This window comes from Mustela nivalis (assembly GCF_964662115.1).
Source record: "Mustela nivalis genome assembly, chromosome: 13".
In the NCBI taxonomy this organism is placed as follows: Eukaryota; Metazoa; Chordata; class Mammalia; order Carnivora; family Mustelidae; genus Mustela; species Mustela nivalis.
The window spans coordinates 52,531,965-52,558,273 of record NC_139032.1 but is presented as its reverse complement, the minus strand read 5'-3'; the positions used below and the strand labels follow the sequence as shown (position 1 = coordinate 52,558,273).

General features: G+C 34.8%; 1 long non-coding RNA gene across 1 annotated transcript in view; it reads left to right on the top strand.

The window, feature by feature from the left end:
* Positions 1-26,309, top strand: part of LOC309846004 — an 853,728-nt gene that overhangs the window by 643,495 nt on the left and 183,924 nt on the right. Inside the window, exon 4 of the long non-coding RNA XR_014301672.1 lies at positions 6,589-6,674. This is a non-coding gene — a long non-coding RNA (uncharacterized lncRNA). The remainder of the gene's footprint in view (positions 1-6,588; positions 6,675-26,309) is intronic.

Sequence of the window (26,309 nt, the reverse complement as noted above, 5' to 3'; positions counted from 1 at the left end):
TCTTTTTCAGGAAAGCCCATCTATACTCTTTGTATCATTGATTATAGAAGAATCAAGGTCTGAAATAAGTGGATACCAAAAAATGTGTGTGTGTGTGTATGTATATATATATACACACACATACATACACACATATATACATACATACATACATACATATACATACAGTTAAGATAGTGTAAGAAAATTGATTAGAAAGCGTGGAAGCATTTCAGGAAGAGATTGAATAAGAAAGAGGCTGAAGTCTAAGAAGCCGGTTGGGAAGTGATCAGGAAGATGATAACATTGGGGAATTAAATTTGTTGGATTCTTTATCCTTTCCCCCTCAGTGTTGAACCATCCTTCCTCCCCCCACCCACATTTCTATATACAACTTATTTTTCTCTTATCTCCTATCTAAAATTTATCTAAACTGTTGCCTGTCATTTTTTTTTTTATTTTATTTATTGGACAGAGAGAGAGATCACAAGCAGGCAGAGAGGCAGACAGAGAGGCAGGCAGAGAGAGGAGGAAGCAGGCTCCCCGCTGAGCAGAGAGCCCGATGAGGGGCTCGATCCCAGCACCCTGGGATCATGACCTGAGCCGAAGGCAGAGGCTTAACCCACTGAGCCACCCAGGCGCCCCTTGCCTGTCATTTTTATCCCCACACTTGGGTCTTCCACCAGGAACTTCCCCATCTGTTTTTGAAGAGAATAAACTTCACTGAATAATTGTTTTGGAAACATTCTTTAAGTTGCTTTATATTGTGGACCCACTTAAGTGTTTCTTGACAACATAGTGTTTAAAGATAGCATTTGAAAATACAGGCTAAGGAAATGCTAAGTTGGCTTTCAGGAGTATGAAGAAAATACAAACTGCACAGTTCTTGTTAAACTTTTCTTAGAAGGGAGCCATATTTACCTAATGGGAAGAGGCTATACCTTTCCTATGTTGTGAAAATTTTTTACTGAGTCTGAGTGAAACCATTATTAAACAACAATGATAATATCAGCTCTTTGGAATTTTAGTGAACCCTATTTGAAATCATTTCAGAACAAACATAATCTACCAGACTAGATAAGAGTAATTTAGTATGGGCTTTGAGATGCTATTTTGACCGTGCCCCTATTAAGTTTTCCTCAAAATGTATTAAGAATCTTAATTCAAAAAAAATCCCCTTATATGCATATGCATATGTGTGTTTTTATGTATACATAAAATGATTCCAATAGTTGAGATATGCTTCAGTAATGGTACTCAAAATGGGAGAAGTGATGAATGTATGTACAACCAATGGTGACTGTTTTATTAATGGGATTTGGAGAAATGCTCATGGAATATATTGCTATTTGGAAATTTGGCTAAAAATGTCAGAGGTAAGCATATCTTTGTTTCATGGGTCCACCATTCTTACAAATTTCCTAAGAAATTTTTATTTATTTATTTGAGAGAGACAGAGAGCATGCTAGCATGAATCCAGGGGAAGGGCAGAAGGGGATGGAGAAGCAGGCTCCCCAGGGAGCAGGGAGCCTTCCTGGGGCTCAGTCCCAAGACCCTGAGATCATGACCTGAGCCAAAGGCAGATGCTTTGAGCCACCCAAACACTTCTGGGTCCACCATTCTTAAAACTTACTTCTTTCATTATCTAGTTATGCTTCTCCTGTTTTTTCAACAGTGGTAAAAATTTTGCTTTCAGAAAGATATTCATCAGTAATAAATCCAAGTAACATTTAGCAATGAAATAATCGTTTGCTAAATTTTGGAAGCTAGGACTAGCATTCTGTAGTATTTATAGTGATTTTTCATAGAAAACAATTCTTCTTTTGACATAAATATTTTCCTTGAATAAACTATATAGAATAGAATTTCAGTCTTCTGTTTTCTTCTATAATATTTTTGGCTATCTCAAGTATCTTCTATCAAGGAAGGTATATACTTGATTCTTCAAAAAATATTGATTCTCCCTTAGTTATAAAAGTAAGATCTAGTATACCTGAATTTGAATTTCAGTTTTATCACCTTTAAGCCATATGACCTCAAACCAAATCCTCCACCTAAAAGCTCAGCATGTTAATGGTTTATTTAATTTTAGTGAGATTTAAATTAATTAACACCAGCAAAGTATTAATAGAGTATCTGGCTATTAGTAAATGCCTAAAATTATGACTTTTTATTAACATTTTATAAGTTTATAAATTAAGTGAGATAATGTCACATATGTATGAAATTATATAAACACATATATGTAGCACAGCACATTGTAATACAATGAGTGGTAACTAAAATTTGTAAGGTAAAAGATATGGGAAATATAGAAAAATGTGCAGAAGAAAGGAAAATTACCTAAAATCTTATTAGCCAGTAACAAAAAGCCCATGTTTAACTTATTTTGTCATGTATTATTAAAGTCAAGGGTGTCTGTACTAGGTGACATCAAGATACACATTTATTTTCAAAGCAAGGAAAATCTTTATTTGGAATTACTGATAAATTACAAATAAGAACAGAAGTATGTACAATTTTCTAACTGCTTATTTAGTATTATTGATCTCATAATAATGGCACTTTTTTGAAAAAGGAGACTGTACGCTGAAAAAAGTTATTAGTTATAGTTCTAATAACATTTTTGTAAATGGAAAACACACATACACACATGAACCATGAATTAGTCAAATACTATTTTAAAATCGCCTGGAACTGCCACCTATTATCTGAATTCTTAGTACTCAAAGTGCAGGCACTGGATCAGCACTATCAGCATAACAAGCTGTGATAAATACAGACACTTGAGTCTTGCCCTAAACTCGTTCAATCAAAAGTCTGCAGTTTAACGTAGTGATCTGAAGGGGCACTTGCACCCGAATGTTTATAGCAGCAATGTCCACGATAGCCAAACTATGGAAAGAACGTAGATGTCCATCAACAGATGAATGGATAAAGAAGATGTGGTGTATATACAATGGAATACTATGCAGCCATCAAAAGAAATGAAATCTTGTCATTTGCGATGACGTGGATGGAACTAGAGAGTATAATGCTTAGCAAAATAAGTCAATCAGAGAAAGACAATTATCATATGACCTCCCTGATATGAGGAAGTGGAGATGCAATGTGTGGGGTTTGAGGAGTAGGAAAAGAATAAATGGTACAAAATGGGATCGGGATGGAGACAAACCATAAGAGACTCTTAATCTCACAAAACAAACTGAGGGGGGTGGGGGGGTGGAGAGAGGGGGGTGGAATTATGGACATTGGGGAAGGTATGTGCTATGGTGAGCGCTGTGAAGTGTGTAAAACTGGCGATTCACAGACCTGTACCCCCAGGGCTAATAATACATTATATGTTTATTTAAAAAATGCAATTCAATTAATGTGAATATAAATATCACTCATATATCTTTCAGTTGGAGAAGCAATGTTTTAAACCAAATCAAACCAAAGATGGAGGAAATAAATAAAATTTAAGTGGGGTTGGGGCGCCTGGGTGGCTCAGTTGTTTAAAGCCTCTGCCTTCGGCTCAGGTCATGATCCCAGGGTCCTGGAATTGAACCCCGCATGGGGCTCTCTGCTCAGCAGGAAGCTGCTTCCTCCTCTCTCTTTCTCTCTCTGCCTGCCTCTCTGCCTACTTGTGATCTCTGTCTGTCAAATAAATAAAAATCTTAAAAAAAAAAAATTAGTGGGGTTGCACATATTCTAGTGGAATGACTCAGGAAAAAAATAAAAAGTGTTGCTAGTTAAAACTAATCAAATTTTTATACGTCACTGTTGTGTGTTAGTAAAACCAAAGCGTATATCCTATAATAATACTGCTGCCTCAATGGTATAAGCTTGCATCAGTGTTTTTGACAAAGACTGGTTTCCCTTTTAGCATGTTGTTGGTCAGAGCTACAGATGGGACACAAGTGATTGAAGGAATTTTAAATATTTCACCCTAGCCTGTGCATACTCACAAAATTCCTGCTCAAATCCCAAATTAATAGTACACGTGTATCAGCTTTTGTGTAGTGGATCCACCCTGGGAGTATTCCAGTGAGGACTCCTTTAGAAAATGATGTAAAGTAATGCATATAATTATAGTCTTTACTTCTTGTTAAGGAAAAACATAAATAAATAAATCTGTTTTATTTTTTTAGTGGGAGTTGTTTTAATATCTCAAAAGAGAAGGCACACATGTGGGAATATGAAAAAATGATTCTTTTATGATTTTCTATGTACTAGTTCTTTAAAGGCAAGATTCCTTTGTCTTCCTTTCAGGAATGAATAAAAACAAGAATAATTAGTTAGAATATATTTTAACATGTATCCATTCATCCATATATTCATTAAGCAGGAATTTTTAAGTAGAGGCTGTAATCCTGTCCATATGGATTCCACATTCTGGTAAGGAAAGGGGATTATAGCAAACAAATTTAAAGTACAATTATAGGTTGTGATAGGAGGGGAATATGTTGGGATTTCAGGAAAAACCTCTTTGAGAAAGTGACTTGAACTGAGACCCTAAGGTATAAAAAGGATCCAACTGCAGAGCATTCCAGGCTTGATTTCCTGAAAAACAACGTCTTCTGGTGTTTGAGACCAGGATTTATTATGAGAAGAGCATGTAGAAGCCTAATAAAAAATGAGAGAAAAACTGTATAGTATCTGAAAGGTAGACTGTAGCCTGTTCAGAGTTTGTAGGCCATGATAAGATAATTGGATTTTATTCCAAGTATAATACAAAGCTACTTTTAGAATTTTAAGCAGGGTAGTAAAATTATGATTTGTGCTGTATAGTCTACCCTGGCTGGAGTATGAGCAGTGGATTTTAGATGAGGTCATGAGCAGAATCAGTGAGAATAGGTAGAAGGCTTTGCACAATTTTAGGTGATCAATTATGGTGGCTTCATCTGGGGAGAGGAGAGAGCTGTATGGATTCTAGCTATATTTAATGTACATAATTACCATGGTAAAGGAAGTTAATTAAAAAAGATCTTCACATCTCTGACTTGAGTACAAAGCATATGTGTTAATTTCCTACGAAGTACGGGCTACCTGGGAAGGCCATGGGAGGAAATTTAAGAATTCAGTATCAGAATAAGTTTAAAAGGTAGTAGATACCTTGGAGATTAAGACAGTGGGCTCTGGGGAAGGTTCAAATCCTACACTAAGTGGTTAATAGCAGTGGATCTTGAGTAATTTACTTGAGCTGTGCCTCTCTTTTCTCAACTTTAAAAAGAGGGAGGTTAATAATACCTACCTTATGGTGTTGTTATAAATATTAAATAATTCCTGTAAAATGGTAAAAACAGTCACAAGCAGCAAAATAATAATTATCATCATTATGAGGGCTTACACAAGGAGTAATGTCAAGTAGAAAAGCTGGCATACAAGTTTGAGGTTTGAAGGAACATGACTGACATTCCAGTTCTTTTAAGAAAGTGTTACTATCGGGGCGCCTGGGTGGCTCAGTGGATTAAGCCGCTGCCTTTGGCTCAGGTCATGATCTCAGGGTCCTGGGATCGAGTCCCGCATCGGGCTCTCTGCTCAGCAGGGAGCTTGCTTCCCTCTCTCTCTCTCTGGCTGCCTCTTTGTCTACTTGTGATTTCTCTCTGTCAAATAAATAAATCTTTAAAAAAAAAAAGCGTTACTATCAAATTCACATGTTGTACTCCTTGAATTTATACAATGTTATATGTCAGGTATATTTCAATTAAGGAAGGTGGAAAAAAAAAGAAAGCTTTTCACCTCATTATACTTACTTGGAGTTAATAAAAACTGTCCTATGCTAGCTTTTACTTTTTTGGTTTTTTTTGTTTGTTTGTTCTGTTTTTTGTTTTGTTTTTTGTGGTTTTTTTTTGTGGTTTTTTTTGGTCAACTTACCTTTCTCCTTTAACCTTTTCTCTTTCTGTGGGTTGTGCAGGAAAGCTGACACAGAGCTGGAAAGTAGTAGAGAAAGAGTCATCAAGACAATGGAAAATTCAGATTCTAATTCAAAAAGAACATTTCATTTCCCTTTTGCAACTTTACAACTATTCCAAAAGTAGATTTTAGCTTTTAATTGATTGTATTGAAATTTTCTGCATAAATAGACCATAACTATTTTTGATAACAGATTATCAGATTCATCCAATGATTAACTACTGAAACCACAAGGGATAATCTGGGATTTGCATGTTGAATTCATTGTCAAATTAACCTTTGAAATGGCAGGTTGATTGACTGACACAGCAAAAATACTTTCTCTTTCAGGTCTACATTATGACAAACTATAACAAAATACCATTTTTACTTCTGGAGTGGAAGGTTGATTTCTTTAGCTATATAAATGTATTTGAACATGAGTTTGACCTACTTATCTATTTAATAAAAAAAGAAAGGAATTTAATGAATGCCTGAATGGTAGATATTTTGTCATGTTCTGAGAATTCTAATAAACACGACAGTGTACTTTTTTCAAGATGCAAAACCCCAAATATGTGAAGTGGCTTAGTCCCTTTTGTTTCTTTAAAAGCTTTTTAAAGTAGGTGCTATGTAAATTTGAATTATTGTTGTGGTCATTAATATATGGAGATCCTTCTAGAAGCAAGTATCCTTTTTTTAAACATCTTTTCTTCATTTATTTTTTGGTAGCCTCAAAACGGAGTCATGTAAAGAGGCTCAGAGACAAACACAAAAAGTGGCCACCATCAGCATGAGGAGCCCAGCAAGTCAGCCTGGTGAGTGGGAAAAGTGATGTGTGGTTATCTTTTTCTGTGTGTCATTAAATCTGCTGAGATTGCTTTTTATGCAAAAAGTCCTCATAGTTTACAAACAAAAATAAGAGTGTCTAAAAGGAGAACATCTATGACATTGATTCTCATTACCTCAAAGAACCTAGGGAAATGGGTTTTGGCAGGAATAGTCACAACATTTTGTTATAAACAGACGTAGTGTTACAGTTCCCATGTGACCTTGTGAAAGTTGCCTAATTCTTTGAGTCTTAGCTTTCTTTTTTGAAAATGGAGATGATGGGGGTGCCTGGGTGGCTCAGTTGGTTGAGCATCAGACTCTTGGTTTCCACTTAGGTCATGCTCTCAGGGGTCTGAAGATCAAGCCCTGTGTCGAGGTTCAGCTCTGGGCATGGAGCTTCCTTAAGATTCTCTCTTGCCTTCTACCTCTCCCCCGCCCCTGCTTGCACAAGTACAAGCTCTCGCTCTCTTTCTTTTTCTCAAAAAACAAAAAACAAACAAACAAACAAAAAAAGCAGGGGGGAGAGGCAAGAAAATGAAGATTATGGTAGTTATCTTGTTATGTTTTCCTAAGAACTAAGTAAGAAACTGTGTATAACCAATCAGTGTCTTTAGCAAAGGGAAAGAGGTTAAAGTTATAAGACTAATACTTACTGAATATTTCCACACGCCAAGTACTAAATGCTGACTACTGCATTGTTTTATTGACTACTCAAAATGCTAAAGGGTAGAAGGTATTATTGTTCTCATTTAACAGATGAAGAAACTGTACTATTGAAAAATTATGTGACTTGTCCTTAAATCACAAATTACTCTGATAGTTGAGTGTAGTCCTGTCTGATGCCAAAGTTTCTGTACTTGTATTCTTTCAGAAAGTCAACAATCATTTATTGGGTAGTTAACAAATGCCAAGCTTCTCTTAGCTGAGATGCCATGCTATTTCCCGAATGATTATTGCTTAGAATATAATAACTGTATATTCATAAGATGCATTATAATTTACAAATAATTTATGAGTAAGTAATTTTGTTTATTAGTGATATACCCTATATGGAAGACAAAGTGGGGATCATTATGTGTATTTTACAGATGGAAAAATTGAGGTCCCAAGAAGTTAATTGGCTCACTGGGCGTCTTACAAGCTCAGTGATCTTCAGACTCCATGGGTTAAGGGGTCATGTTTTTGTTGTGTGTTTTTTTAAAGTTTTTATCTAAATTCCTTCAGGGGTACAATATAGTGATTCAACATTTGTGTACAATACTGTACACAATGCCCATAATAGCAAGTGCACTCCTTAATCTGCAACACCAATTCAACCCATCCCCCTACCTACCTTCCCTCTGGTAACCGTCAGCTTGTTCTCTATAATTAAGAGTATGTTTCTTGGTTTGCCTTTCTCTTTCTTTTTTCCTTTGTTTATTTGTTTTGTTTCTTAAATTTTACATGTGAGTAAAATCATACGGTATTTGTCTTTCTCTGTCTGACTTATTTCACTTACTATAACACTCTCTAGCTCCATGTATGTTGCAAATTTTTTATGGCTGAGTAATAGCATATATACCATATCTTTATCCATTCTTCATGGTATTCTTGATGTCTGTGTGAACTATTTATATAATTTGACTATTGTAGATAATGCTGCTATAAACTTTGGGATGCATGTATCCCTTCAACCATTTGAATCCATTGCAGACTGAATGTTTTTTGCAAACATTAATTACCAGAGAAATAAAATGATTAAAAGTCAGACACAGAATACATAGGTCCACTTATTTATTAGTTGTCATTATTCTGCAGACTTAAAATTATAAAATGGCTATGAAATGTTTTAGTGCTTTCTCTCTGTAGTCCAATTCCATACTCCTTCTGGTGTAGACCAGCTAACATTTTCAGATTAACACTACCCTGTAGACCAGACAGTAAGGCTTACAGCATGGGTAGAGCTACTATGAGGTAAACATCATGTTCAGTCCCAGACCTTTGTTCTTCAAATCTAGGTCTTTTCATGTTACTCCACAAGACCTCAACATACAGCAAGAAACCTGTGTTGTGGTCTAAGGTATGAGAAAATCAAATTCCCAACTGTTCAAATGAAATAGATGCAAGAAAACTGACAATGACAAAATAACTTTAAAGAGTTATAGGAAACAATCAACATGAAAAAAAAAAGTGGAAAACAATTGGAAAGTTTATAGGAATGATTTCTTTTAAATTTACTTATCAGAAACAAGTCTAAAAATTTTGATATGTGATATATTGTTAAAAGACTTTCTCAAATATGAGGCTTTTCCCTCTTTTCCTTTTTATTTATTTTTGGAAAAGAAAAGTTAGGTTGTATTTAGAAGACTGGGCCTTATCAGTTCCCAAGCAGCATATAGACCTTGTATAATTCTAAGAGATAAAAGTGGAACTTGGCCAGCTATGAAATGAAAATGAACTCATCTCACCGCTATATTGAAGGGGACTGAAAATAAATGTTACTTGTTCATTTCAAAAACTACTAAAGAAAATTGCAGCACTTTTGGTACACAGTAAGATGCATATTGCGTCAGCAATGAAAATTTACTTTGTAAGATGATTTTGTGGCTTTCTCAGTTTTACTGAAATGGATCCAAATATTTACATGTGCTATTTTATTAATAAGTATTTTGCCATCTGTGTCAAAGTGATATTGCACAGATGTTCAGGAGTAACTTTGGTTGTGAGTAAATATTAGAGGAAGATTGAATTTTTCTCCAAATGATGCTGATGGAATTTTTTTTTTTTGTCATAGTTTAAGATAACAGAAATAGTTGTTGTTTTAACGTTCTACCAACTTAACTGTGCTTGATGAAGCTTCAAAAATGGTTTTAAGGGCATGGAGAAGGGTGGAAATTTATGACAACATTCAAAACTAGGACTTTCAGCCAATATATTATTACCTTCTGGGGAGATTCCACATCACTAAATAAAAATTCACAATCTGAAGTAGAGCAAACCCATGGCTTTAAACAATATAGACAGATTCTGAGCCCTTCACTTACTTTCAACTCCCTGACTCAGAGACTCAAGAATTGTGTCACTGAGAAAGTTAAGTAATCATACCTGCACACTCCTCTTTAGTCATTACCTAAATCCATTCAAGAATTATCCCTCCTGCTCCCTCTGAAAAGGGCAGAGAAAAAAGAAGGACTTAGAGAAGTGTATTGCATCCAAGCAGAAAGTAAGGTAGTCCCAATAGACATTATATGTGTGGTAATAATATGACCAGAGACAGTAGTACTGCATGTGTGTGTGTTTCTTTAATACTTATTAGATCAGAATCAGAAGAACAATAGTTGGAAGAGAAGAGTGTCCATGAACATTTTAGCAGAAGTGATTTATGTGAATTCTTGCTACTTACTAGAATTTAGGCCTGAGGTTGTTCACAGTCTACTTTTCAACAGTGAGGCACAGATGCTTTCTGCTAAAAACCAGGTTGTCAGTAGGATCAAGAGCTAAGAGTCATTCTTATGACATATTTGTTGAGAACACTACCCTTCAATAGATTTTTATCACATTTTCTAATCAGTAACAAGCAGTAACAGCAATAACAAAGCCAAACATGGTTTAGATAATTTTTCCTTGACAAAGGACATGAAAGCCTCAGAGGTAAAGCAAATGTAGAACAATGAATTAATACAGAAACTAGAAACAAGAAAATTACATTAGGAAAACTTTTGTCATCCTTACAAATGCATTGATTGACTTCGAAATAGAAACCATAGGAATTGAAAACGTTGAAATGCAAAAGACTGAAAAGGAACCCTAGAATGCAGAGGACCAAGACAAATGAGGAAATGATGAGAGAAAAAAATGACCAACATGGAAAAGAAAAATCAAGCATGCAGATGGTTATTTGTGAACAAAGAGAAAAAAAATAAATAGAAGCAAAGCAGTCATCAAAGAATCACTAGGGAGAAAAATCTTGCCTAAGAAAGAGATAGGAAGGGTTTCTACAACTCTAGATTTCATTTGCTAACATGTGAGTTTTTTTTTTTCATATTGTACCAGAATTTTCTTTTAAAAATTAGGAAAATCCAACAGTAAAAAGACAAAGGTTATTTTGAATCTGATGGTTTGGGGGGTTTATTTGCTTGATTGTTGTTTAATGTTTCGTTATTCTAGATTATATATAGATGCTTGTCCTATTTAGTCTTTCTTGTTTTCCTTAAAAAATTTGGTAATTTGTGTTATCCTAGAAAAACTATCAATGTGGAGTAATTGTTCATGAATGAACATATATTTAGGGGGAAAAAAAAAGACTCAGTGTCAATGCACCAGTGGAATAATTAAGTGGTTTTAATTTTTTCTCTAAGTCTCTTTTTTTTTGACATATAAAATAATCATATATCATTGGTCAATTAAAGCTTTTATTGAAATATACTTAAGAAAAGTACACAAATAATAGGTGAACAACTCAATAAATTGTTACAAAGCCCAGAAATATGTGTCATAACCCCTCAAATTAGGAAATAAAAAAAAACCAACAAAATTAAAGGTACACTTTTTTCTTTCTAATCAGAAATCCCAATCATCTATAAGGTAAGCACTTTACTGAATTCTAATACTGTACACTATTTTATTTTTTGAGTTTTATGCAAATGGACTGATAGAGTTTGTACTTGTGTGGCTTGTTGATCTCAATATTATTTATGTGAGATTTCTATTTACAGGAGTAATTTAATTTTCAAAGTATATACTATTCTACTGTGACTGGTTTGTGGTGCTTTTGGCCTTATACATGTCTTTTGGGGCATATATGTCCACATTTCTGTTGGATGTATGATTATTTATGTGTGATTTATATGTTCATTTTTAATAGATAACTGATAATTTTCTGAACTTGTATACTAATTTATATTCCCACCAGCAGAGGATATGAATCCTTACCAAACTTAGTAATTATCAGGGATTTTTATTTTAGCCATTCTGGTGGGTGTGCTGTGGTATCCCATTGTGGTTTTAATTGACATTTATTTCCATAATGACTGATAATTGTGGTGTTGCTACCCCAGATCAACAATTCCCTTGGTACTCCCAAATTAAAAGGCAAATGGAGATTTAGAGTAGTAATTCAGAAAGATGATAGTTGACTGAATGAAGATTTGATCTGAAGAGAACTAAAATTCCTCTTTACCTGGAAAAAAATTTTAAAGTATGTAATAACACATGTTATCAAATGTGTACAAGGCCAACAAACCTCATTCAACTTAAAATTCAGCTTACGAATTTGCTGAACTTCTACTTTCCCTTCAGCTAATTAATAGAATGCAATCTATCAATTTTGTCTTGTTTCATTGGGTACAAACCAGTCTTATGACAGTAGGATCACAGCTGAATGGTGATGATTAGAGTTTCTTGCAAGAGAGCAATTGCACCCTCCATTTCTGTTTTGGGAAAACTAATTATTTGTCCAGCCATTTGAAACTAGGGATGGCACATGGGCAATAGGCGTGAAAACAGTCCAGGAGGGGAGCATTCATGTCAGATTTTGACAGAGGGCCTAGGTTTTTCACCTATGCAGCAAGTGTGACAGCTCCATCACTTTCCAGGCATTTCCTCTGGTGGCCTATGCAATGGTCCATTTGCTTCTAGTACTATTAGTTTTCAAACAGTGTGAGAGCTTGGCGGATATGTTATTGAGACAATTTAGATGTGCATAATCTGATATGATGTTGTGAAATGGCATGCTTTATTTTTAATGAAACCACATTATCAGAGATTAGCTAGATCAGATTTGTGGTTGCCATAAGTGGGGGGGGGGGGTGTTGGGTGAATGTGACCCTAAGACACAGACTTCTAGTTACAAGATAAATAGTGGAGATATAATATACAACATGATGAGTATAGTTAACACTCCTGTATAGTATATTTGAAAACTGTTAAGAGACTAGATGTTAAGAGTTCCATACATGAACCTGGATCACATGCAGACACTCTACTCCCATACAGCTTACCACCCTTGTATATATAGTGTGTATCCATTAACATATGTTTATAATTATTTTTTATGAATTTGTCTTTAAATCTTACAGAAAACAAAGTGTGACGTTATAAACCAAAATTACAATAATACTGTTATTTATATTTGTTTTTATATTTACTTTTACTGGAGAACCAGTAAGTGCTCATGTCAGCATTGTTCCTACTGTATTGTTTGCTAAAGTACGATGGAAGGGAGAAAAAGCCGAGATTGGGTCAACCAAATTGAAGTCATTTTTATTGGTAGATCAAATCCTCCTATTTTGTCTCTGTGTCTTAGCACCAGAGTTAGTCTGGAATTAATTCTTTATAACCAATAATTTTAGTAACGTTTAATCAATGTCTAGTGACCTTCGCATGGTTAAGCAATATACATGTGGTATAGAGGTGTCTGGGTAATTATACTTATGCCTTTTGTTAGATTTAGTAAAAGAAAGGAAACTGGAAAATCAAGTAACAATTTGATGAAATCAGTGCTCTACTAAAAGTGTAAGGTAGTGAGCTATTAATAAATTTTCCATAGCCATGTTCTCACCCTAAAATAAAAACCTGACATATGGTCTTAACTAAGAATTTCTGAAAGCATTTATTAACAAAAGAGTGAAGAGAATTGAAAGGAAACATGGAGATTATGATCCATTCATTCAGGCATGTCCATTTTCCCCAAGTTGTACCCTGATGTCATTTATAGATTTCTCCTGGAAAAATGGCTTTCAAAACAGGAACACTTGTAATTAGTTTTCCATAAAGTGTGTTTAATCTGTGCTAAAGACACAAAATCACTGGACGTATCAGTCACGTAAAGAAAATGAAAAAAAAAACATTAGTGGTAATTATTAAAAAGGGAAGATGTGAATTCCCATTCATCCAAACACCTATAACATAAAATTTATATTTAATTTTATATTCATGCATGTTTATTCTTCAAGAAAAATGAACATATAAAAGCCTTTCAGAATGTATTATTCTCCTGGTGGAAAAAAACAAAGAGAAGTAGCTATGTTGTAACATTGGAATGGAGTTTATGTCAACCACTATAAAGCTTAGATTCTGTGATACACAGAATTCCTTTGCTTTATTTACTTAGAAGGAAAAAATATCAAACTTGGTACTCTGAAATCAGGGTTCATGGCATAGACTAGTAGGATTGTGAACTGAGAAAAGTTTCCCTGAACAGAATGCCAGTTTCTTTCCAACACTAAGTGGTAGGGAAATGTTTTATCTTGATGGATTCTGTAGAAAGTCCTAGGAAGATATTGATGCAGAAAATTCATAGAAACATTCTTGATACAATGTTACTGATGGATTCTTATCTTATAGGGACATAATAAGAAGTACATTAAAATGAAAACAAGCTTGTTTCCTGTAACTTCAAATAAAGAAAAAAAAGTAATTTTTATTAGGACAGGAAGAAGTGAATATAAGATACTTTACATTTACAGGTTCCATTAAAATTTTTTTTCCTGTCAACTGTACTCAATTAAAACAGCTAACATAGACTTATACTATTTCATTAAATCACTAAATCCTTCACTTCTTTGTTTTTTCATCATTGAATTATAAACTCTGATAGCTCAGTTTGGCTCCTCCCTCTCATGGAAACCATATCAACTGAGTATTTTTTCCACGCAACTACACACACTCAAGGGCACATGTGCTCCCACGTGCGCACACGTGCGTGTACACACACACACACACACACACATTTATCTGTAAGTTCAAGCAAAAGTCAATGATTTTGCATTTATGGCAGTTTAGATGACCTTTCTACAGACCATTCTCTTCTAACTTCCAAGGCTAAGTTTTTTCTATTTAACTCGTCTAACTTTGTCCTTTCCTCAACAGAAATAAAAATACTAATATACCGATAATCCAAACTATCTATAGGCCATATTAGAAGATAGGTGAATGTTTTCCTCATATTTACTTTTTATTCCTTTTCTCAATGTGGTTTTTTGTTTGGTTAGTTGGTTTTTTGTTTGAGGTTTTTTTGGTTTGTTGTTTGTTTTTGCCTTGTGATGCAGCGTTTTTCTTTCTGATATCTCACTCCTTTAATAAATCAATTATATTTTAAGTATAAGATAAAAAGTATTTGATAAATTACCTCATATTAGGTTGAAACTAATGGTCAAGGCTCTACTTTATAATAGCATTTTCCTTTAGTAAGGAATATTGCATATCTATGCAAGAAATTGGGCTCTCATGGGAGGAAACTAGAGGTGATATTTAGTTGCTCTAAAACTTGCATGATCAAAAAAATTGGTTGTCCAAACTCAGAAATCCTTGATAGTGAAAAGGGCACTATTAATAATTGCATAGGGCTAGCAGTGTAAACTGGGACATTGCCTGGTAAATCAGAGCAGATGGTCCTCCAACTTACAATGTAACTTTCTAGCCTAAGTTTCTCCATCCAGAGTATCCAGCCCTTCATGGAGTTCCCATAATTTACAGACATACGCTGTTTGAAAAACTTTGAGTCTAAGCAAATGGAAGGTATTGCTCATTAAGGTGTCCCGAAGATAACTTAGAAATTTTAGGGTAGGCAATTTTCCAAATATGGTCAGTATTAGTAAGTATGTGGTTGATACAGTCTGTGGTCCCTTGCAAAATGTACTGAACTTGATGTCTGCTCTTCTATATTCTTCAAAACCAAGTTATGATATAAATCCATGTTACTTCATTGAGCCTCTACCCCTTGTCTATAGAGTGGTGCAGGAAAGTAATTAGAAAAGAAGTTGCTTAACAATATTTCCAGCACTGATTGTTTATAAGTCTGAGCAGGGGTTATGATAAGCTTTCCTGTTTCCAGTAAATAATACCACAAACTAAAAAAGTCATTTGTATACAATTGATGTGAATTTTTAGATCCCTCGAATAATGATTGAAGAGGAAGGTGACAGAAACCTTCAACTCCATGCCCTCCCCCACCCAATTTGGTATATTTATACATGTACCAAGTGTGCTTGGTGCCTGTTGAAAATGAGATGCTATTGAAAACTCCAGTGTAAGATTTTTTGGTGAGAGTATGATGAATGTTAGTGCAGCATGTGACCCATTTATTGATCATGAAATGTAAATAAGGGCACTAGTTTTTGTTTTATTGACCCCTAAAACATGATTTAAAGCATGTGGTCTCTAATAATTCTGTACTATTTACACTGAAAGAAGAACACCATTCTGGAGACACTGGAATGGCTTCTGACAACAGTAATGACTACATAATGTTCTCTCTTTGCCTATGCAGTGATGGGTATGGTTAGTGGTTAGGTTCTCCGGGAAGTCCACTCAGTTTCTCTGATTCTAAGATAAAAAGGTAGCATGAGCTAGGACTAAGGTTAAGCAAAGATAAATGTAAGTATTGGTATTAAGTTAGGAAACTTTGGGAAAGAAACTTCAGGAAAGAACCAATACAGTTTTAGAAGCTAACAGATCACATTTCAAATTTTGCCCCCACTGATCCCACGGATACTGGTTTTGGAACCTTAGACCCAATTACTTATCTTCTTTGAGTCTTAGTTCCCTCACATGTAAAATGGACTGTTTCTATTTCAGTCATGGAATAGTTGAGAAAATTATATAAGATAAGTAAGTAGAGCTGTTGCTGTCACTATAATGTTACAGATCTCATACGATTTCTTGCTTGAGTATCTTGAACAAATACAAACAGGCACTGCTATTTCAACCACTTTTCTTTGGATCTTGATTTTTTTTTCTTAATCTTTTTCTATAGTAGACTCTTACAAACTATCCCCATGCCCTTGCTACCCTCCCACCCCCAGGGAAATCATTAATGACACTAATTTGCTAGCTCTGCTGTCAGACTAACTGATTGATCAGCTGGTGGGAGTGACTCCTATTTTTCAGGACACCAGTGCCAAATATTTGATACTCAGTAGAGCAATTGCTTTGCATCCTAAAGAATCTAACATTATAATTTTATTGTTTTTCAGGGGTTTTTTTTAGTCATTTGTAATCAAAAGAAATAAATATGTGTCCAGCCTAAGTCATGGGCAGTTTATTTGTTGCAAAATGTGTTCAACTAATGAACCATTGAACATTACGTCAAAAACTAAAGATGTACTATACCTTGGATAATTGAATTTAAATTTAAAAAAGATGATTGTGGGAAAGGAAAGGAAAAGGAAAAAGGAAGGAAAAGGAAAGGAAACAAAAGAAAACAAAAGAGAAAAGAAAAGAGAAAATGACTAGGAGAAGCCCTGTAGATTTTTAGGCAGTGAACCTACTCTGTATAATACTTTAACAGCAGATTCCTGTCATTATACACTTGTCAAAACTGAGTGCACAGCTCAGAGTGAAACTGAATGTAAACTATACACCTTAGCTAATAATAAGGTATCAATATCAGCTCATCAGTTGTAACATACATATCACACTAATGCAAAATGTTCCTAATTGGGGAAACCCGATATGGAGGTAGGGAGATATGGACCATTTGTATTTCTTACTCATTTTTTTTTTTCTGTAAACGTAAAACCACCAAAAGAAATAAAGTCTTTTTAAAACAACAACAACAACAACAACAAAAGTGTTACGATCTTTGACAGAATAAATGAAAATGCAAGATGTCTTACAAGGCTAGCGCATACCATTTTCCAGAAATCCCCCAAATAACTGACAGTGAGGGATGAATGGTTGGGGGGGAACATGGAGGTTGTGGAAGACTGCTTGTATAACACTTTAGGCTCCCACTGAGGTCGATCAAGAATTGTCTTATTATCTCAACATTGTGTAATATTCTCCAAATGCCCATCTGGAACATTATTTTGATTTGTATTCCTTTAGAATCAACTTCAATTTCCAGTACTATCTTCTATCATTTTATGTTGTTATAGAGGTGAATCAAATATTTGTGACATCTGATTTCTCTTTGTACTGGGGGGAAAAAAGAAAAAGAAGATGACAACAAGGAAGGAGAATCAGGAGTGGATCATACTGTAGTTGCAATGGTATTTAGGTACTTTTAAACTATGTCAATTAATTTGTAAAGTTCCTCAACTTTTAAAATTAATTTTTAATAAAACTGTAGTTAAGAGGGAAAGAGACATGGGGTTCTAGACATTTTTAATCTATTTGTATTATGAGGTGGAGTTCTTGATAACTTCTCTTTTTTCTAAGTTTTTATTTAATTTCCAGTTAGCATACATGGTAATATTAGTTTCAGGTGTACAAACAGTGATTCATCACTTCCATATATCACCCAGTCCTCATCAGAGCAAGTGCATTCATTAATCTGCATCACCTTTTTAACTCATGACCCCCACCTTCTGTCTGCTAACCATCAGTTCTCTAGAATTAGGAGTCTGCTTCTTGGTTTACCTCTCTTTCATGTTTTTTCCTTTGTAGTGTTTATAGCAGCATTATGGAAATAGCCAGATTATGGAAATAGCCCAAAAGTAGTCCACTGACCTGATGAATGGATAAAGAAGATGTGGAATATATATTCCACATCTTCTATATATATACATCTTCTTTATCCATTATGGATTATTGGATTATCTATTAAAATGCAATATATATATGTATATACATATATATATATATAAATAGATTATTACTCAGCCATGGAAAAGAATGAAATCTCACCATTTGGAACATGGTTGCAGCTAGAGAGTATTATATTAAGCAAAATAGGTCAGTCAGAGAAAGACAAATGCCATATGATTTTACTCATATGTGGAATTTAAGAAAGATAACTTGTCTTTTCTTAACTCTCACCACTCCCTCCCCCTTGCAACGTATCCTGCAGGCTGGGAGAAATATCTTAACCATGGAATACTATCCATCTTGAAATCCCTTCTCAAATACCTATACCCTAAAGGGATTAATTCCCAAAGGGAGAAGTAAGATGTCATGTTGTAAATGTACTGTACTTAACATTGTCTTTTCATTGAAAGAAACTTTTTCTACCTGCACGGCATAAAGATTTCAGTTTTCCTCATTTTTTTCGCCCTACTGCGTTCCACTGTTATGAGTAATCCTAGTTGCATATTTCATTTTTAGGAAGTAGCCTGTAATCCAGATTTTAAAAAGCCTTGCTCTACTGCAAGACTGTTTTTACTATTGAAAAATATGTTTAGGTTTAGCATAAAGCTAGATATTTCTAATAGTTCTCAGAAAGTTTGCAAGCACACCTATCTTTCACTTATCAAGAGGTCATTTATTTTACAATCTTGACCACCAGGGACAGGGCTTAGATTGTAAAGGGATTCTGAGATTTAAGGACAGAGAGATACCACACCTCATGGGGGGTTTTCCACACTATATATTTGCTCTTATATTAAGCATAATTCTAACTGGTTCTATCATCCGGTTTTCCATACTACAGAGAATTGGAAAGGCAGAGCCTGTTTAAAGTATATGTACTAGCAGCATTAAAAAGGGACAACTGGGGGCGCCTGGGTGGCTCAGTGGGTTAAGCCGCTGCCTTCAGCTCAGGTCATGATCTCAGGGTCCTGGGATCGAGTCCCACATCGGGCTCTCTGCTCAGCGGGGAGCCTGCTTCCTCCTCTCTCTCTGCCTGCCTCTCTGCCTCCTTGTGATCTCTTGTCTGTCAAATAAATAAATAAATGAAATCTTTAAAAAAAAAAAAGGGACAACTGACAGAACAGCAATGCATAAAATAAAAGGCACTTAAATGTACAGATTAGAAAATTTACAAAAAAATGAAATTACTGTGATACTAATGTAAATCCTTTAGACAGCAAAAAATAAATATATGTCTAGTTTTTTATGTTTTATGTTTTTATGTTTTATGAATATGGGATACCCTTTTAAAAATTGGTTGATGCAAGTCAGCTCCTGGTTTCTTCTGGACATGTTGGTTCATGTTTATAAGTTGTCTTGAGCAACTTCAGCAGCTATTTTATTTGAGAGTTAATATGCACATATACTATCTTTACTTCAAACTGCAGCATAAGATGATATTACAATAAGATGATCAGTATAGAAATTTGAAGTCCTCCAAATATTCCTACTCTTTTAAGAATGCCAGATGATAATATATTCATTTGGTCACTACAGTGTTTTCTGAGAATCTTCTATGGACCAGGAGTAATGATTCTAAGAGTGCAACTGGGAACAAGACATTAGCCTAACATGGAGGAGCAAAAGTCTATATTTGACCCTGGGTCCACACTGATCTTCATGCCCAATGTCCTTTTACCCACTCACAAACTTTAAATGAGGTAATATAGATGAAATTTTGTGACGCCCAGTAGAGGCTTAATCAGTGTTCATTGGTATGATTCAACTCACAGTTCCATTTACTCTTCTACCAACACAATGAGGTGAAGATTACTTATAATCGCTATAGACCATCCACAGGTTACTAAATATCTTGAACTCAGCTTCATTAACTGTAAACTAAGTATATGAAAATACCCAGTTTATGAGCTTATTGTAAAGATTCAAGAAGAACAATTACATATGAAATACATAGTATTTACAATGAGTGTGTTCCATCCTAGTCTTTCATTTTTAATGTTATTTACTTTAATTCCAGTGTAGCTAACATCAGTGTTATATTATAATATAACATACAGTGTTATATTAGTTTCAGGTGTATAATACAGTGATCCCATGTTTCTATATACTACTCAGTGCTGATCAAGATATGTGTATTCTTAATCCCCTTCATCTCTTTCACCCATCCCCCTACCTACCTCTCCTCTGGTGACCATTTGTTCTTTGTACATTAAGTCTGTTTTTTGGATCATTTCTCTTTTCCTTTGTTTACTTGTTTTCTTTCTTAAATTCTACATATGAGTGAAATTATATGATATTTATCTTTTTCTGATTTTTATCTTTTTAATGTTATCCCTGAACATTAAACTCTCTATACTCATCCATGTTGTTGCAGATGGCAAAATTTCATTCTTTTTTATGGATGAAAAATATTCCTGTGCATGTGTGTGTACCACCTTTTCTTTATTCATTTACCTATTGATGGACACGTGGGTTGGCTCTTATACTTGTAACTGATGCTGCAGTAAACATAGGGGTGCACATATCCTTTCATATTAGTAGTGAGATTACTGGGTCATAGTGTAGTTTTATTTTTAATATTTTGAGAAACCTCCATACTGTTTTCCACAGTAACTCCACCAGTTTGCATTCCCACCAACAGTGCACAAGATTCCTTTTCCTCTACATCCTTGACAACATTTGATGTTTCTTGAATTTTTTTATTTTAGCCATTCTGACAGGTGTGAGGTGATACTTCATTGTAGTTTTGATTTGCTTTTCTCTGATGATCAGTGCTGTTGAGCATCTTTTCATATGTCTCTTGGCTATGTGTATATCTTCTTTGGAGAAATGTCTGTTCATGTCTTCTGGCCACTTTTAATTGGATTATTTGGTTTTTGGAAGTTGAGTTGTACCAGTTCTTTATATATTTTGGATAATAACCCTTTATGAGATAACCCATTTGCAAATATCTTCTCCTATTTGGTAAGCTGTCTTTTAGTTATGTTAATTTTTTTTTCTGTGCAGAAACCTTTTATTTTGATGAGGTCCCAATAATTTATTATTGCTTTTGTTTCCCTTGCCTCAGGAAACATATCAGAAAAATGTTGCTATGATGTCAGAAAAATTACTGCCTGGGTTCTCGTCTAGGATTTTATAGTTTTGGTTCTCACATTTAGGTCCTCAATCCACTTTTTGTTGTTTTTGTTTTGTTGAGATGAGTGTTTTCTTTTTTTTTATTTTATTTATTTTTAGGTATTTATTTAAATTCGTTAGTTAACATACAGTGTAATATCACTGTCAGGTGTACAATGTGTATACTGTAAGGAAGTGGTCTAGTTTCATTCTTTTGCAAGTAGCTGTCCAGTTTTCCCAACACCATTTATTGAAGAGACTGCCTTTTTCCCATTGGATAGTCTTGCTTCCTTTGTCAAAGATTAATTGATAATATAATTGTGGGTATATTCTGTTCTATTCTGTTCTATTGATCTATGTGTCTGTTTTTGTGCCAGTATCATATTGTTTTGATCACTACAGTTTTGTAATATATCTTGAAGCCTGGAATTGTAATATTTCCAGCTCTGCTTTCATTTTTCAAGATTGCTTTGGCCATTTGGGATCATTTGTTTTAGTTCTGTGAAAATGCTGTCAGTATTTTTACAGTGATTGCATTAGACGTATATGTTGCTTTGGGTAGTATAGACATTTTAACAGTATTTTTTCTTCCAGTCCATGAGCATGGATTGTCTTTCCATTTCTTTGTGCTGCCTTCAATTTCTTTCATCAGTGCTTTATAGTTTTTAGAGTATGGATCTTTCATCTTTTTGGTTAAGTTTATTCATAGGTATTTAACCATTTTTGGTGCAACTCTAGATGGGATTGATTCCTTAATTTCTTTCTGCTCTTTCATTATTAGTGTATAGAAACAAAATGCATTTCTGTACATTGATTTTGTATCCTGTGATTTTACTGAATTCACTTATCAGTTCTAGTGATTTTTTTGAAGAGAGCCTTTGGCTTTTCTATATTAAGTACCATGTCTTCTACAAATAGTGAAAGTTTTACTTCTTCCTTACCAATTTGGGTGCCTTTTATTTCTTTTTGTTGCCTGATTGTGGTGGCTAGGACTTCTAGTACTATGTTGAATAGAAGTGGTGAAAGTGGACATCCTTGTCTTTTTCCTGACCTTAGGGGAAAAGCTCTGTTTTTGCCCATTGAATATGATGTTCACTGTGGATTTTTCATATGGGGCCCTTATCATGTTGAGGTATGTTCCTTCTAAACCTACTTCATTGAGGATTTTTATCATGAATGCCATTATATTCTGTTAAATGCAAATTTCCAGAAGATCAAATGAAAGAGCCAGAACATGATGGCAAAATTTGTTTTGTTTATTTTTTACAGTTTAGTTATATCATTATTCTCATAATTTAAGCATAATTTACTTTTATGCAAATTAATGCAAAAATATTTTTGCAGTGTACTGTTGAGAGTGTTGGAATAGAATATACATTTACTGGTGCCAGGATTTTATTTTATGGATGATTATTAAACAAATCCTTGTTGTTGCATTGGAATTCTTTTCTGCATTGCAAAATCATATTTCACATTTGGGCTCCATATCTTTTTAACAGCTTGCCCCTATTTCCAAAATCCTCTAAAAATAGGCATATACCACTATAGACTCCATGGATGCTTTTGATTTTTTCTTTTCTTTAATTTTCATAGCACCTAATTTTGGGGTAGTGTTCAAGAAGGATGGTGTGGTTAGAATGTGTAGCCAAGGCAGACAGTCAAGAGCAGGCAGTTGATCTAGAAGTTTCAGGAGTAGGATGGGGAGAATGTGAGGTTGTGTCTGTGAAGAGTCAGGTCCGTATACACTATGGAGTATTATGCCTCCATCAGAAAGGACGAATACCCAATTTTTGTAGCAACATGGACGGCACTGGAAGAGATTCTGCTGAGTGAAATAAGTCAAGCAGAGAGAGTCAATTATCATATGGTTTCACTTATTTGTGGAGCATAACAAATAGCATGGAGGACAAGGGGAGATGGAGAGGAGAAGGGAGTTGGGGGAAATTGGAAGGGGAGGTGAATCATGAGAGACTATGGACTCTGAAAAACAATCTGAGGGTTTTGAAGGGGTGGGGGTGGGAGGTCGGGGTACCAGGTGGTGGGTGTTATAGAGGGCACGGATTGCATGGAGCACTGGGTGTCGTGCAAAAATAATGAACACTGTTATGCTGAAAATAAAAAATAAATTAAAAAAAAAAGAGTCAGGTAAGCCTGACAGTGATCATTAAACAGGAACCAGGAGCAACGGATCCCAGGGACAAAGTACTAAGGAAGCACTCACTGGAAAATTACTTTGGAGAAGGATTCTTAGGTCCTATGAGGATCACTGTGACAGAGTTTTAGGTCCAAAGCCTCTTGAATGCTTGGCAGTATTTATAGATAAGAAAAAAAAAAGATATATTAACAGTGATTCAGTTAATATAACTGAAATGAAGGCATTCTTCATGGTGAGCAAAATAATAGTTTGTCATGGGACAAATAACAAGGTTGAAATGAAAACAATAGGAAATTTAGTTAATCAGCAGGTGGTTTTTGATTTCTGAACATGTGCATCACACTATATTAGGCACGAGGAGGTATAAAAACGTAGTAGAGTATTGATTTAACCTTCTAGAAATTTGTAATACAGTTGCAGAAATATCATTCTTCATTTTAGAGAAATAAAATATTTTAAAAAATACTTCAGAGAAGTGTTTGTGACAAATTGTTTGTTTGCTCCTGAGACATATGACATCTGGTACATTATGTGAACTAGAGCTGAAAGAACAATTTGTTGTTCATCTCTTAAAAGTAATCCTGCCAGTTCATAAATTCACTTCAAGTCAATTTTCCCAATAGTTTTCTCCTTACGTACTATAAACCTGAGCAGCATTGAAAGAAATTGATAATTATGGTCTCCTTTGTAATTTGCCTTGTAAAATCTTCTCATTAAGATTCACTTTGTGGTACCCTGCCTGGATTGCTTATTCTTTTCAATGAGAATGCTTCGGCTGAGTTGTGTTACTAATCAAAGTGTATACCTCCAAACAACTTTTTCTATGAGGGGCAAAGAAGTAGTGATGATACAAGAGAAAAGGAAGCCATTAATGTGAAATCTGTATACAAGGTTGCTTCTTTTTTCCCTGGTGGAAAAGGTAGTTTTAGATTTCTGGAAATAGTATTTACATAAATTCTTTCTTTGTGACTAGGTGACATATTGAGATAACAAGATTATGACATAATTTAGTCTCATTAATATATCTTAAGACTTTACTGTTTGCTTTGCCAACATTTAAGTCCTAAAAGTTTTTACTATACAATGAAATGTGTAACAGGTCCTGTGCAAGAGAGAAGGTTCTTTTCCTATGGAAGAGGAATGTCATATACAGAGATTTTTTTTTTTTAACCATTGTGACAGATCAAGGTTTCTTTTATCTCCGTCACTTTATACCTGTCCCTGATGCAGTACTACTTGACTGTTTCCTTTTGGAATTAGCTTCACGAAAGATCACGTTCACTTAAGATTTAAGTGGCTATTTAATATCACTTCAGCAATTTCAGGGAAGTTCTCTCTCCTCACAGATTGTAGAAAATGGTTTTTGCTTCCCTGGTTTTGGAAGCTTCCAAACTAAAGAAATGGTGAGGAAAAGACATTTAGAGTAGAGCCAAACATTATTTTGAATACATGCCCATGAGGAATAAATACAAGATGACTTAACAGCATGTGTGTGGGTTAAGACCAGTGATCTTTCATAATGGACATAGTTTCCCCCAGTAGAATCCTTATTCCAAATCATTTATTTTTATAAGCATTCCTTGAATTAAAAATTTAGATTAACAAATATTCCATATATTTATATATTCAGTTTGTTCCATGCAGACAGGGAAAAGAATCTTCATGGTTTCCCCGATGATAGTTTGAAATGAAGAGAGAAAGATGACCTTGGCTCCAATGGGTATATCACTGGGCAGTTTCACACAGAATTACAATAGTCACTTGTCTGTAATCTGCAAAGGGAGCAGTCAGAATTGAGCAAAACTCTTATATGAAAAGAAACTTGAGAAAGCCCAAATTTTTCTTTCCGTGCGCTCTCTCAATTTTTAATTTTTCCCTTTCCACCTCATAAATACCTCTGAGGTAGAAAACACAGAATTGTGGACATTCCCAGAAAAGCCCATGAGGCCATACACGAGGCAGCCCACTGTAGAAGTAACTCTTGGGTTAGAGGTAGAATAGAAATAAATGAATAAGCTGAGGAGTCAGGCCAACCTCTGTAACCATATTTGGGTTGAATCTAGCACTGACCAGCATGTGACTTCAACAGTTATTTTAGTTTGCTTCTCTGTCAAATGGTGACCACAATAGTACTTACCTAAATAAAGTTGGTGTGGTGGCTGACAGTTTAATGCTTATAAAACATGTAACACAATACCTAGCATAAGATGAACACTAAAAAATTACTAGTCATTACCTCAATGAAGTGTACTCACAAATTCTATTTGAGAAACAAAAAGTCTGAAGATAAAAGTGAAGGGAAAGAAAGTACATGGGGGAATACAGAACACAGAAGTATAAAAATGCTGAACTCAGTCTTTCCAGATGGATGTATCCAGCTGGTACCTGACGCCCTTCCAGATACAAGATCAGCATGAGCAGAAAGAATAGAAAGCACATGGATAAAAAGTTCCATGGTGTGGGCAGGGAACTACAACAGGATTAGTATTGCAGGTATACTGTGTAAGTTGGGGGAAGTGGGAGATGTGATTTCAGAACTCGCAAAGGCTGTATTTACTTATTTGTGTACATAGTTCATGCATGTCCTTATGCAAAGCAACATGCCATTGAGCGGGTATAATCAGAGTAACCTGACCTTTTTTCCCAGACTGTTATGAGAGTAGAGATTTAAATAATAAATACAGTTCTGCTGGGATAGTCCCTTCTTGAAACACTTTCATTGTGCTATTAGTATTTTTTTTAAGTTTTTATTTATCTGTTTGAGAGAGAGACTGGGGGGTGGAGCACAAGCAGGGAGGGAGGAAGAGGGAGAAGAAGAGTCCTTGCTGAGCAGGGACCCCCCTGC